This window comes from Equus przewalskii, chromosome 6 (assembly GCF_037783145.1).
Source record: "Equus przewalskii isolate Varuska chromosome 6, EquPr2, whole genome shotgun sequence".
Taxonomy (NCBI): domain Eukaryota; kingdom Metazoa; phylum Chordata; class Mammalia; order Perissodactyla; family Equidae; genus Equus; species Equus przewalskii.
Window position 1 is genome coordinate 61,500,905 of NC_091836.1, and position 15,587 is coordinate 61,516,491.

A 15,587-nucleotide genomic window follows, 5' to 3' on the forward strand; every position below is an offset into this window, starting at 1 on the left:
GTTTGCCACTGGTACTGATTTTTTTCCCTTCGTGTTTAGATCAGAACTGGTTAGAGGCTAAAATCACTGTTTGTCAAATCTGTCTACCCACATGCCCTTAGGCCATGAAAAATGCAGTTGTTCTCCTCAGGATCTGAGGTAGAACATGAAGTTTTCTGTCCAAACATGAAACACACAAAATCTTGCGTTTTGTCATACAGTTTGGGAAATACCCTTAATTGCTTTAATGTGAAAATATTTTGATTACAGATTAAATTATTTTTATCCAAAATCTTAAAGTGAAACTGAGACAACAGAAAGGTTCTCTGGGGATAATCAGTCCCTGGCAAATACCACAAACCCCAAGTAGCATATGAGTTCCCAAGTTTGAGAAGCAGTGAGCTAAATTACACAAACTTGTCAGTTGTTAATTCTGTGTTGTAGAAATAGTCCCTTAGTAATGTCTCAGGATTTATGGTCTTCATTAGGGACAGGCTCTCAAAGAATTAGACAACACCTTCCATCAGAGTAAAGTCTGGGAGTATTCTAACTTCTCTCCTTTTTAACTTATATTTAATCACTTGAAACCATTTCTGGATGAGGTGGAAGTTCTTTCTTTTGTCACAGGAAGGAAATCTTTTCTTCCATGCCTTTAACCAAGTATCGTAGAAAAGAACTCGATGTGCCCTACGCAGACAATTGACCTTACTTTAGAATCAGGATCTGTGTAGCTGTGATTAGGTGTGTGGGCCCTGAAGACACCCTGCTGAGGGTCCCACCTTGATCACTTCCTATCTGTATGACCTTGGGTAAGTTATATAACCACTCTGCCCCAGTTTTCTCAGTTATAAAAGAAGCAGAATAATGCTTTCCATCTCATAAGCTTATTGTGACAATAACCTGAGTTAACACGTATAAAGCGCTTGGAAAAAAGTAAGCACTTGATAAATGTTAGCTATTATTAATACTATTTAAAACAAGGATTTAAGATGAACTACTCCACAAATAAAATCATGTTTTGGTAAACATCCTCCATGGAATGGAAATGTAGCCAACAATATCATGCAGCTGCTCAAACAAAATCTACGTGTACATTTTTTCAACTTATTTATCTTGCAGAGCACATTAGAACATTTTATTTCAGAAAGTTATATAGTCTTACTGCTTTATAAAGGATGTTTATTTGTATGACTACAATGAATGTCTAGTACCACCTGCATTGAAAATATAATATAGGATTCAGTGGAACCAAATATAATAAAAAACAGTCTATCAATCTGGCCTCTAGCGCTAAATACAATTGTCCTCTAGACAATTTCTTTATTTTGCCCTATTTTATTCGTTGTAGCTCTCAATGACTAATACCATGTAGCTTTTCCCCTAAAAAAGATTCTGTAAAAACATGGCATCAGACTCCTCACATCCTTTATAAAGTACATTAAAGAACTTAACTAAATCAAATATTCATCAGCAGTGTCTCTGAGTTATATGTTTTGCTCTGTGCTGCATGCCTGATTTCTCCGATGTGGAGCCTGGTACTATAATGTCTCTTTTGAAGCAAAGTGTAGTGATGGGAAAGGAAGAGTGGGACAAAACTAGTGAGACAGATGGAGGATAAACCATTAAGTGGAAGCCTCAAGGGAAGTTTTCTCTTTATTGATGGTGGCTCCACATAACCATTTAGTTTTACTTACATAAACTGTGAGGCAAGATTGATAGAGCTATCCTGTTAGAAACAGAGAGAGTGGGTATGCTAATGGGGAAGTTGACAAATCTTAATTAAAGGAAGATATCCAAATATGTATTGGAAAACATGTTAAGCTGTTGTTTGCTGTTGGGGAAATGAATTTAATGTTAAGAAAAATGAAACAATAATGGTGATTCTAAGACTGTCTTTTATAGATATTTATCATTTCCTATGTACCTAATAAATTAGCCAGACATAAACACACAACACTAGGCCTTATAATTTTATGGAAGATGGTTGTTGCACATTGATCTATTGCACATCTATTGTTGTTATAGAAGTAAAATTCAAATACCATGTAGATAGTTATTTAATGAATGCTGTATTACATTTTAATAGAATGAGTTCACCCTTGGCTGGTTGAGGCAAAAAAGGATAAATGATGGCAATGGAGAATTTTGGAGTGACCACTGTAGAAGTAATCAACCATTAAATGACCCCTGTCCCCTTACATTGCAAGTTAACTAATATCACCAACACAATGTGCAGCTTATTTCTAGCCATTATCTGTATGATACTGAAACAGGGTGCGTATTATGATTCAAGACAAGCAGACATGGCCTCTTCCTCTAGGAGTTTATTTCCACATCTGTATGTCAGTAAAGTAATAGTAAATATAAGTCAGCTGATTCCTAATTGTCCACATGTGGATATGTACTTTGAAAATTATCCATGACAACAAATCCCTGAGTGACCTCTTGCAATCTCCTATATCACTAGCTGCTGTGGGTAAGATTACCATATTAATATTAATGATTACCTTAACGAAATATAAGAAAATTGTGGGGTACAATTATTGTATTCCAAAGACTTATATTCTTATATATTATAGACTTATAAATTTCATAAGTTTTGGCTTGCATCATTCACTTTTTGCTTCTAGGGAATTTAATTAATCTAGAAATGAAGCAAGCTATATCTGAGTAAAAAACCATTTAAAAAATACTGCCTTCATATATTTTCCCCACACATCCTTTTCAATCTTTATATCTATTTCTTACCCCTTTTATTGTCTTATACCTCTTTGTTTCTTTCCAGTAAGTTCTGTCTTATTTTATTAATTTCCCTAATTGTAAAAATAATGTGTATTTGTAGAAAAGATGTAAAATAATAAAAATAAAGAAAAACTAATAAAAGTTACCATATCACCACAAAAGGATAATCATTATTAATATTTGATATATTTCCTTTGAGGTTTTTTTCTATATCTGTATATTTGTTTATAAAATTTGGGCCATACTATGTACAGTGTTTTTTTTTTTATAATTTAACATTGTATCTTGAGCATTTTTTTTCACGTCCTTAAGTAGTTTTCAAAAACGTATTTTTAGTAGCTGTATATTATAGAGGAGCCATAATTTACTTAACTACTTTCCTATTCTTGGACATTTAGGTTGTTTCTAGGATTTTCTTATTACAGATAATGCTTGTACAATCTTTCTGACCCCATCTCTTGATTATATATTTCTTTAAGATAAATGCCTAAATCCCCACTGCCTAATCAGCACCTCACTTGGTTGCCTTATAGACATGGCACACTCAACATTTCCAAAAGCAAACTCTTGATGTTTGTCCCCAACCTGCCCTTCCATAGGAAATATGATCCATGATCAAGAGAAAAATCAACCAACAGAGACAGACCTAGAAATGATAGAAATGATGGAACTGGCAGGCGAGAAGATTAACAAGCTATTATAAATATGGTCAATCTCTCAAAAGAGTAGGGAAAGAAATGTGAATGGAGAGAAATGGAAGATATGAAATAAACCCATATTAAACATCGAATGATAAAAAAAATAGTATCTGAAATAGAAATTAATATCACAATAGACACTGCAAAAGAAAGAATTGTGAACTTTAAAGCATGGCAATAGAACTTATCCGAATGAAACACAGCGAGTAAAAAGACTAAAAAGAAAAAAAACATTCCAGTGACTTGTGGCACCAGAAAAGGCAGACTTTGAAGTATCAAATAGTCAAAATTTTAAACATTTGATGAAAATTATAGTCATATTGGTCTAAGAGTGTCAACCAAGCCCAAAGACATTATGAAGAAAGGAACATAATAAAAATAGATTTCTTGTGAAAACTAATGCAAGCCAGAAGATGATAGAGTAATATCTGTGAACTAGAGCGGGGCTGACATCAGAGTTTGTGGCCTGAGCAGCAGCATCGTGGAACTGTTATGACTAAGAAGGGGAAGACTGTGGAAGGGCAGACTGGGGACAAATATCAAGAGTTTGTTTTTGGAAATGTTAAATGTGTGATGTGGATAAGGCAATCAAGTGAGATGCTGATTACGCAGTGGGGATCTAGTAATTAGCAAGGCTGGAATCTGAACACATTCAGCCTGGCTCCAGGATCTGTGTCTTTGACCATGCTGTTAAAGGTCATGCACCTGATACATAACAGGATCGGGATTCAAGCTAACTCCAAAGTCAGGCTCCTTTTGTTGCACTGCATGAGTGGCATTATTAGCTTTAAGATTTCTGGAGTCTCCTCTGTGCTTCATGTTAGTCTTTGATTTTTCTTTTGTCCACAAAGGTAGAGCTAAAGTTTTGTATCATTGTCTCCTCCCAGCAACACTTACAACCTATTCAGGGGAGGCAATCAGCTTTCCTCAAGAAGAAGTAAGACCTCCTGGATGGTGCAGTTCCAGGCAGGGGTTCAGTCCTTAATGTCTGTCATTTTGGCTATAACACCAGACCCCATATAGTTGCCTTAATGAACAGTTTAAATCCTTACTGAAAGAACTTAGCAGTCCTGTGAGTATATGTGCCTCTGTGTAAATATTTAAATGTCAACCGTCATCCTAGATGTTTTTAAATTAGGTTGACCTTGAAGTAGAATGATGTAAGTTCTTGCTCATGTAGACTGCATCCTAATGGGAGTGCTGTCAACTGATCCATTGGAGTCTGATATTTTGCTTTATTTTCTTTCCCCTAATCTTTTTCTAAAGTCTCATTTACCATCTTGAGAGAGGGGATGAAGTCAGAATGAAACAGCTGAAATAAATGTGGTAGCCAGAGATTTCAAAGTCAATTATGTGAGGCCTTGCTCTGAATTTATAATAGTGTTGGTAACCCTTATATCTGTCTAGTACTGCACAGATATTTTTCTATTTCTCATTTACTTCCTATAACACCATACAAAATGGGCAGAGAGATGTTGTTATACCTGTTTAAGAGATTGAGAATCTGAGATGATAGCGATTCCATGATTTCCCCCATGACAAGTTGAAAGTAAGTGGCAAATCCAGAAGCAGGGTAGCATCTTGGTTAGGAGCACAAATTTTGGAGTCAGAGTAACTCTGGGTTCACCACTTACTAGCTGTTTGACCTTGGATGAGTTATGTAACCTCTCTGTGTCTGCTTTCCCATCTATGACTATACCATGGATTATTGCCAGGATTAAATGAAGTAATCTATGTAAAACACTTTGAACAGAGCCTGGCACAAAATAAGCTGCATTCAGGTTAACTATTATTATTATTATTATTATTAGCTTTGACTTCTAATTCAGGGCACCATGGTGATTACAGGCCTGGCCACAGCTGTGGTGATTAGCAGTGCTGGTTAGGGATGGTGGATTGAGATCAGGAAGTGAATGAAGGGGAAGCAGCTTCCAAGTAGCCAATAAAACATAGATTTATACTATACTTACATTTGCCTTAAAAATTCAATTTTGAGATTTTATGTTGATTTAGTGATGTTTCTTTTATATTTCAATACCTTTTAAAAATATATATTGATCTTAATTAAGAAGAATTTATTCAAAACCAGACCTAACTATAAAAGTTATAAAGAAAGAAAAGTCTGTGTTAAACTGATTTTAATTTAAGAACTCTAAAATTAAATATTCTAGAATGTTAAGTAAACACAAATATGTACCTTCCCCAAATACTCAGATTTACCATCCAGGCACCATAAAATTTTTTAAGGAAATACAGTGTTTATTTCTGCATATCCTCATGATTTGAGCACAGAAATCAAGTATATCCATAGCAACATCTATAATGACACCTCTCATTTCCCAGGGGTAGCATTAATTCCAGGGCTTCACTGTGTATCATTAGATTAGACCATGTATGGTTGGACAAAGTTTCACATACAGTATATATCCAAATCCATATAATGCTGAGTGTAGCTCTAATAAGGTTATGCTGAGTTTAAATTCATGAGAACTAAAGGGAGCAGTATAGCAGTTGCAACTGGGCGTGGAACTCATAGTGGGAATGTGGTCTACTTGGCTAAGGCAAAGTAGGATCTTCCCCAGAACCACTGTCTTCTGTAGCTTAGAGAGAAATACTTGGTTAAATTCTGCTTACAAAAATTGTATATTTATATAAAATATCTGATCTATATCATCATATATATATCCTCATATATATCATCATATATCATAATATAAATATCATATCAGATATATATCGTGTCTGATATATATCAATATATGTATCTATATATGATATATATCTATGTACATATCTCTGTATATATATCAGATATCCATATATTATATCTGATATATATCGTATCAGATATCTATGTGTATATCACTGGTGAAATAAAGGTAGTATTTCTTACCTACCCTTGAAAAAAGAACTTAATATTTACACTTTACAGATATTAACATTTGTCGGCTAAATACTATCATTAAGTAAAAAAGTTTTAGGGCAATACTTATTATCTTGTTTCAGTTGGAATTGAAAGAGATAATGCAACTCAAAAATGTAATGACTTCTTACCTTTATCAAAAAGAACAGATCTACTATCTAAAATTGTAGTTGGAAACTCTGACAGCCCATCAGTCACCTGTGAAACTTTGGTAAACGTGGAGTCCTGATCCCCACACCAGATCTGCCAAATCTGGGTGTCCGGGGAAGGACTGGGACATTAGTATTAAAAACAGAACAAACACCCTCACAGGTCATTCTGATGCACAGGCAGGTTTTGGAAACGCTGACTTAAATTCATTATGTCTTTGACTTCAGAATAATTATATCCCCAGAAGCAGAAGCAAAATGGAGCACATTAGAAGAAAACATGGACAGGCATTTCTCCCAGAGAGTAAGTTTTCACAGAAACATCGGATGACCCTAACCACTGACAGTACTGGTAGTAATGTGCAAGGAAAGGGCATTGCTCTTGAGCAAGAGTTGCCAAACGTTGAATTTGTTCAGTGGTGTTTAGATTTTATAATTAAAAGTGCTAGCTATTTAAATACACCACACCTGTAGCAGGTATGCATTTTATTCTATAAACACAGTTTTTTTACAAAATGGCACATTACTTTATTTCCTTTAAATCAAATTACATCTGATAATAGGCCTCTGTCTTGCCCGATTCTCCTTTTAAAGTCCTCCCTGAATATTAATCCTTTAGGAGCTCAGATTTTGAAGAACAAAAAGCTGGAAGAGAGTTTCTTCGAGAAAATACTGCTTTCCCTCCTGTAGCACAAATCTCCAGCGAGGCTTGGGAATACAAAGTCCTAATTATCTGCTTTGAATTTGGGACAGAAAAAACATGGCAAGTTCAAAACACAAATTAATATTTCAATAAATTATCCTACCCCCCTCATTTATTATTTATATTGCTTCAGAAAAAGTGGCTTATATTAGTCCAATTCAGAAACACTCTACTCCCTAACCCCCTTTTCCTGTTGAAATGACTGTTTTTATAAAAGAATCTTAGATACTTGTAGGTTCCTTAAGTACACAGTAACCCCCTTACAGCAGAACAGACAATATCCTTGTGACTAAATACACATCAGAGTCAGAAGTAGCTGTTGCTCATCTCATGGACCTATCATAGGTGCCAAAGAAGAAAAATAGAGGCTGTAGGGAAGTGAATTGAGAATTCTAATCCAACTTCCACACCCATATTAGGCTGCCACCTTCCTACCTTGGATCTGTTGTGTGCAACTAGATGCTCCTCAGGGGAACCCAGAGATCTAGATTCCTCTACAAACACAGAGATTCAACAATGCATGCAACTACCATACACTATGGGCAATTCTTATTTTGCTTTATGTTTGCCCACTTGTATCCTTCAGTGAAGTATTGCATAGTGAACATTGGAGCCAAAGAGACCTGCATTCAAATTGCAGTTTGACCACTTCCTCATCAGTGCCTCTCTGAGCCTCAGTTTCCTTGTCCAAAAGCTATAGGTAATAAACACTGTGAAAGAATATTGCTGTGAAACTTAAAGGTGATGATGTATGTGACCAAATAGTGACTGGGGAATTTGAGGATCCTCTGTTATTGCAGTAATCTTAAATTCAACTACTTCCCTTCCCTGCCTCACCACCCAAAATATCCAATTCCAGAGCCCAGGCAAGTCATGTAGATTTTACAGAATATTTCACGTGGAGACAAAGGAGAAGATTACAGAATGACTTTACTCTAAACTCTATATTCTGCATTCCACACTGCTGGGCACTGAGGTATCCTGAATTGATCTCAAGATTCTTGACACAAACCTATGGAGTCCACTGGCTCTTTGATGTTTCAACCATGACTTTTCACTGTGCCTATTTTTTATTATGACCCTCATGCAGTTTGGCTACCTGGTATCCATCTTAGCTACAATCAGAATGTACCATTCTAAAATTTCTTCCATCTGCTGAATCTATTCCAGATTGGTTAGATATAGTAGATGGAAGCTTCAGCTCTATTGATAATCTTAAAAAGAAAAAGGAAAGTCTCCTCTATCTGGTTTCATTATTGCTGTATCTTCATCCCAGTAGTTCACTTAATAGCAGCTCTGACTTTCAATGAATGTACTGGTCCAGTTGAGTTCTCCAAAAATGCAGTCTTCTCTGGATCCTCAAGATAGGCCAGGAGTCTCTCCCCAGGTGGACTTCAATACCAATCATCTTATCCCTTTGTGTAATTTGTGCTCTTACTCAATGTTCTTAAAATACTTGGGCCAACAGTGTACAAGGAGAGACCTCCTATTTAAAACTCCTCAGAACATGAACAGGGGGGCCAAAGGTAAGATTGTCTCAAAAGTGTGTTTGGCAGGGAGGGAGAGGAGGTTTGAGAAATGGTGAGAATAATCTGGTGACTGTGGAGAGTACAATTAATATTAGCTGAATTCTGCCAATGCCAAGCGTTCTGATAAGTCTTTTGGATACTTTATTCTATTAATTTTTACAGTAGTCCTGTCATGTGCTATCACAAATGTATAGGACTGAATATCAGAAAGATTAAGTGACTTGTCTAAATTTGCACAGCTAATAGGTAGTAGAGTTGGGACTCACACTTGGTCTGTGTTTCACTAAAATGTGTCACCACATAGGAGATTAACTATCTCTAAAATCCCTCAAGTATACGTAACCCACTTAATGTCCCCAAGATCTGAGAAAGTTTATTTTGTCTATTAAAATAGAAGCTCTGCTATAAATGGTATCATGTGTTGTGCCTTGCCATATTTTCAGACATATCTTCTACTTCTCCCCTTTATGCCCCCATGCTCCAACCAACTTAACCAGATAACTAGCTTGCTTTGCCAGCCTCCCTGCTGGCTCTTGCAGCATCATCTGCTTCCCTTAGCCACCTCCCTGTTCATTTTCACATGTCCAAATACTATCCATTTTTCAGGGCCCAGTTCCAATGATACTTCCTCATAAAATTCTCCCTAATTCTTCCTGCTGGATAGCATTTTCTCTTCATTTGAATCCCCAAGACAGTTTGTCTTTCCCTCCCATCACACTTAACCATTTTTAACTTTATTTTTATCAAACACACACACACACATACGAGTGTGCATACACACACATATTCTCATCCTCTCTCCAAGACAAAGTTATGCATGAGGGAAGAATCTATCTCTGGATCAGATTTTTATCTTCCACATCACCTAGATTAGTATCTGGTACATAAAAATAGTTATTTACTGAGTGCCTATCATATAGAAGTGATTTGTTAAGGCTTTATCTCATTTAATCTCATAGGAGTCCTAGAAGGCAGGTCTTATGAAGCCATTTTCTAAATAAGGCAGCCAAGATTAAGACAATGCAGGTAACTTTCCCAGAGTCACACAGCTAAGTAAGTCGCAGAACAGTATTCAAACCCAGATCTTGTAGCCTGAAAGCTCATGCTCTTTCTACCATGTTCATAGCTCCCTGTATGTTTTCAAAGTACAGTAAATATATGTTAAATGAATGAGGAGATGCATTGGTAAAAAAGACTACAGTTGCTATAAATTTGTTTTAATTGCCATCATTTCTATAAAAAGATTTTAGCTAGCACATAATTTCCCTAAAGTAGACTAAACTTTAACTGGAATCTTCTTAATAACTGAATGTATTTGCATAACTGAAGACATTTGAGATTCTGACAAATTTAAATAGCAAACATGGTAATTTAGCCACTTAAACCATCCTGTTAGTCATAACCAATTATTCATAATGCTGTTTTACCACTCTTATAATATTTGTTAGCACCTGTGCATCACGTAGAAATAAAAGTTGTTCATTATTAATGAAAAACTAGCCCTAAGGTGGGAAAATTTATATTTCCTATCTATGAGTTGTTTGAGAATATGAGATCTTTGGGGATGAATTAAACAAGACCCAATACAAATCTCTAACAGTCCTCTGGAGTAGAAAACTATTTTAAAAATACAAGAAATATAATTAAGGAAGTCAAAAGCACCTATAATTCCACCACTCAGAGAAGGCACTGTTAACATTTCAGTGGCTTTTCCATATAGACATACAGATATGCTTCTTACAAAATTGGCATCATACTACTTATGCAGATTTATGGCCTTTTATCTCTCAGCTTATATGATGAACAATTTTTAATGTCATTTAAATGTCATTTAGCAAACATGCAATATTGAGAGAAAATAAAAATTTTATGTAGACATATTTCCCAGAAATGATATTCAGCAAATTTCCTAGCATATGCTTCCAAACTCTTTTTCTCATTACCTATGACATAAAATTGGGCTCATACTTTATATTTTTCATTTACAAAAACTAGATTAAACTGTATATGTATCAAGTAACATGCTTTCTTCACTTAACAATATGTTGTGAATATTTTTCCATGTCATCAAATCTGCTTCCACAGCAATGTTTAATGCCTACATGTCTGTCCAATACTGGTGAAAATATCTGTTTTTTCCAGTGTTTTGCTTTTATAAACTTTGTGACAATGGTGTTCTATGTATACCTATTGGACTCAATTTGGTAGGACAGATTACTGGATGTGGGATTTCTGGGTCATAGTTTCAGCAGTTTATACCTCCACCATGAGTGTATGAAGAGGGCCTTTGCAGCTGTTAGAGAAAAGGTAGATGGTGCTGTGTGTACTGACTTGGAAGGATGTCTAATATACATTGTAAAATTTAAAGATAAAAGCAGTAGCATAAGAAATATGATCAGATTTTCATTCAAAGAGTATATATCTGCATGCTTATGTAGAGCTTTGATATAGATATGAGTTTGGGTGCAGATATAAAGAAAGATATAGTGTTGTGCTCTGGGAAAACAAAAGTAAATTAAGCATATTTGCTGACTTTAAAGAATGCAGCAAACCAAAAGGAGAGTCAGAGTAAACAAGTAAATTATACTACAGTGTGAATGAATGTGCTGGAAGGCAGGGTAGTGGCAACAGAGGGGAGCTTTCAAGGCAAGGGGCCAGATGGTTGCCAGATAAAGTAATGATAGCCAGTTAAATTTGAATTTAGACAATGATAAATAATGAATAGTTTTTACTATAGATATGACCCATGCAATATTAAAATATTTATATTAGATTTATTCATTGTTTACCAAAATTCAAATTTAACTGAGCATTCTGTACATGTTTTCATTTGCTGAATCTGGCAACCCTGGGCATGGCCAAAAACATGTTTTTGTCATCATAAGAGGAAATCATCTCTTAAGAATGAATTCACATCCACAAAAATGACAAGAGATGAATGTACAAACCAGGTGGCCAAGTGCCAGATTTCCTGTTTAAATACCTGTGGTAGTCCTAACATTTCCTGAGTGCCTGCCAGGCACTGTGCTAAGTGCTATTCAAGCATCATTTCGTCTAAGACTCATAAGGCCCTAAGAGATAGGCACTCCTCTTGCCCATGTGGGAAGAAACTGAAGCATACAGGTAAACAAATTGCCCAAGATCACATGGTTTATAAGTGATGGAGCTGAAACTTGAATCTAGATGGTCAGACTCACAGCTTGCTCTCTTTGTTTTATTCTTTACTGCCTTTAAAACAGAAGCTATAATTGCCAAGATGACCAAGAAATATAATTAGATCCTTGAGGGAAAGTAGATGCTAGAAAAAGAGTTAGAAAAAACCCAGAATATAATGGTTACACCCTCAAGCTTTGCTGCCAGACAACCTGCCTGAGTTCAAAGAACAGCCCTGCCACTAACAAGTCAGCTATGTGAGGAGAGGCAAGGTAGCACTAAGCCTGCAGATAATAGTATTATATGAGTCTGAAGATCCACGGGAGGATTACATGAGATAGGATATATGAAGCATATGTAGCACAGGGCCTGCCTCATAATAAGTTCCCAAGATATTTGTAAATTATTATTACTCTTATTAGTATTAAAAGTATGTCAGAGTACAGAAACAAGTGGCAATCACGAAGAATATACTGAAGAATATACTGTATGAGAGTTTAGAAGAGAGAAAAATCTGCAATCAAGTGTGTACTTTAGAAGGCCATATAGCAAAAAGAGGAGTGAGATTGTGCTAGAAAGCAGGAGCAAGTTATACATATGTTCACAGGAACTTCCTAACATATAGGCTTGGAAGAAAGGACCGATATATGTAAATTTTAGTTGGATGTGAACCATCAACTCCCTGGAATTAATGACCTCAGTCTGCGTCTTTATGAAATCCCAGTAGAAGTGCTTCTTAGTAAGCAGTCCTCTCCAAAGAAAGCATGGCAGTGCTTCAGCAGTTTCTTGTTATTGTGGACATCTTATCTTTTCTTCCTGGCCACCAAGCAATCTTCATAACCTGCTTCAATAACAGGCCCGGAAGAGTAAATGGTAACAGCTCCATAAAATAGAGAAAAATGTACCATTGCAAAGGTAGGAGAGAGAAATCTACTTAAGAGGTTTGGTTAAAGCCACCTCATCCTTCCTGTTGATAAATGGAGAATTACATTTGAATATTATTTTTCCTTCTAGGGATCTGCTGTTATGCTCAAGCTGAGCTTTCATTCAGTTAAAGGTGTAAGGGGTTTTCTCCCCCATAGAGTCTGTATTAATAATGTAAAATTGGCAACTAAGTATATAGTTGAATTAGTATTTTGCTTTCTATTTTAGAAGATATGATTTTGCTAAACATATTCAGAAATTCCTATGTAGGTGTGAATTTTAAAACTCAAGATCTTATGGAATTTGGAAACCTTTTGTTTAAGGGTTACAGATATAAATAATCTTCAAGCCTCTGAGCAAAGAAAACGATTATTGTAGAAGAAGAGTTTTTGTTCTGTAATATTATGTTTTAATACCATGATAAGCAGAAAGAAACACTGGGGAGATATTAGGATTTGGGCCTTCTTTTAGGGGGGTCTTTGTGATGTTCCCCATATTTTTCCTCCTGTCATTCAAACTCTACTCTACAGCCCTGCTGAAAGGGCAAACCCAAAAGGATCAGGTGGCTTATCCTCCAGCCACATCTGAATGGACAGGGTGTATACTTGACCATGAGGATGCCAATCCAGAGGCCAACCAGTGACCAATAATGTGGCTTACTCAAAAAAGTGAGCTACGTTTATCAACTTATCTCTTAGGAATTTTTAGTTGAAAAGCTAGCCAAATATGCAACTATCAGTGAAAGGTGAAGCTAATGGGTAACCACGTAAAAGAGGCCAGATGGCCCACTGTGAGTTGTGTATAAAATCGACATTATTAGTAAGCAAAAACTATAAGGTAAAGAGTATCTCATTATAAATCAGCAGTTAAAGAAGTGGTGGAAAGAGAGAGGAGAAAGCAGTGACACAAAAAGGTGTTATCTTGGTGAGAAAGCTCTGGTGTAAATATCCAGCTCGCTCGATCTCACTCTTCCTGATCTCTGGTGGTTTAGCCTTTTCTGAGGCTGCATTCACGTATGTCCTATTACCTGAAGTCGCTCGAGTAAGTCTCTGTTCCTTGCAATCAAATTTCCTTGCAAACAAAATGAATGCTCACTGAGCAAGGGGACATTTTGTGTTATTCACTACTGTTTACCTGGACCTGGTACAGAGTAGGCCTTTGGAAATATTTATAAAATGAATGAATGAATATACAAACGAACAGACAAAATGACTGAACTCCTTCAGTTGCATTCAGTGGGAAGAGCACTAACCTCCATGGCTTCCCATCTCCTGTGGATATTATAGTTGTAGTCAAGACCTGCCTACCTTTTCAAGTCTATCTCCTGCTCAAGCCTTTAACAAACTTCCTAAATGGGACATGTTTTCAGATTCCTCTTTAACGTTGTGTATGCTATTTATTACCACTTCCTAGAAAACCCTCTTTTACCCTATCCCAACCACACACTAGGATCCCTACTCTCTACCACATTTTCTTTCACATTTCTTTAGTTCAGTCTCTCCAAAATGGTAGAGAATTAGATGCTTTCACCTCCCACTCTCCCCACAGCTCCAGGTACAATTTTGTACTCCATTTTATTCAACATTATGAAATAAAGCATTTTCCTACATTATTAAAATTTTTCATGAGTACTAACTTTAATGGCTCAACAGTAAACCATCATGTGGACATATCTCATGTTTTATACCTTTGTCTCCTTGTTGCACATTTTGATTGTTTCATTTCATTTTTCTTTTATAATAAACCACAGTGACTTTTTCTCTGTGGAAATCTTTGTCCACATTTTTTAATTTTCTTCTTAGGATTGCACACTAGAGGTAGAATTGTTGAACCAAAGGGCAGGATTACTTCTAAAACTCCTGAAACATATTGACAAATTGCTTTCTTGAAATACTGTAAGGGGGTTTTACACTCCATAGCACCAGCAATCTGAGTGTCTACCTCACCATACCAAAAGTAAGTTGTGATTTATTGATTTTAAACTCCTTTATTATTTTTAAACAGGCAAAGAAGGCATGTCATTTAATTTGCATTGCTTTTATTCTTAGTGAGGTTAAATATTTATACTTATGTGTCTATTTGTCATTGGTATTTCCTCTTTTGTGATTGGGTGCTAACAGCCTTATCTATTTTCTCCTGAAAATTTATGATTTTTCTTATTGAGTTGTAGGAGCGTCTTAAAAATATTGATAAATATATTTGAGCAGATAGTTCCCCAGTTTATTGCTTGTTTATGAGGTTTTTTACTTCAGTGGTTTTAAATTTTAATGTAGTAGTCAAATCTCTCATCTTTTATGTGATTTCTTCCATTTATTTTATGCTTAAAAATTTCTTTTCCGTCAAGATGCTAGATAACTATTAACCTGCTTTTTTTGTAGATTTAAATTTTATCCTATGAGTTTAGTTAAGAAAAAAAACCTTTAAAAGTAGTTTTACAAAAATATGAGTTTAAACACTATGATAGGACATGTTGAGCCTTCCTCAAATGTTTCAAATCCATGTCTCAAAGGCCTTGGTCTGGCTATAATACTGACCCTGTGCATCTTAGATAATCTTTGTTTCAACATCTTCCAGAATGCCACAAAAATACTACTGTAGCTGGACACACTCACCTAATACCAAGGTATAATGATCTCTGTCCTCTTTGGAAATATACCTGTGACAGTCACCATTGTCAAGGTCATTGACTTTCAACTTCTTAGTGTAATAAAACACTCCATGAATCATTTATAGCCCACTGTCATGAGAGGGCCAAATTTTGTTAAAATCCAAACATTCTTTGAGGAA

At 35.8% G+C, this 15,587-nt stretch overlaps 1 protein-coding gene across 48 annotated transcripts in view; it reads left to right on the forward strand.

The window, feature by feature from the left end:
• Window positions 1-15,587, forward strand: part of DLG2 (discs large MAGUK scaffold protein 2) — a 1,822,408-nt gene that overhangs the window by 1,376,566 nt on the left and 430,255 nt on the right. The window lies entirely within an intron of this gene.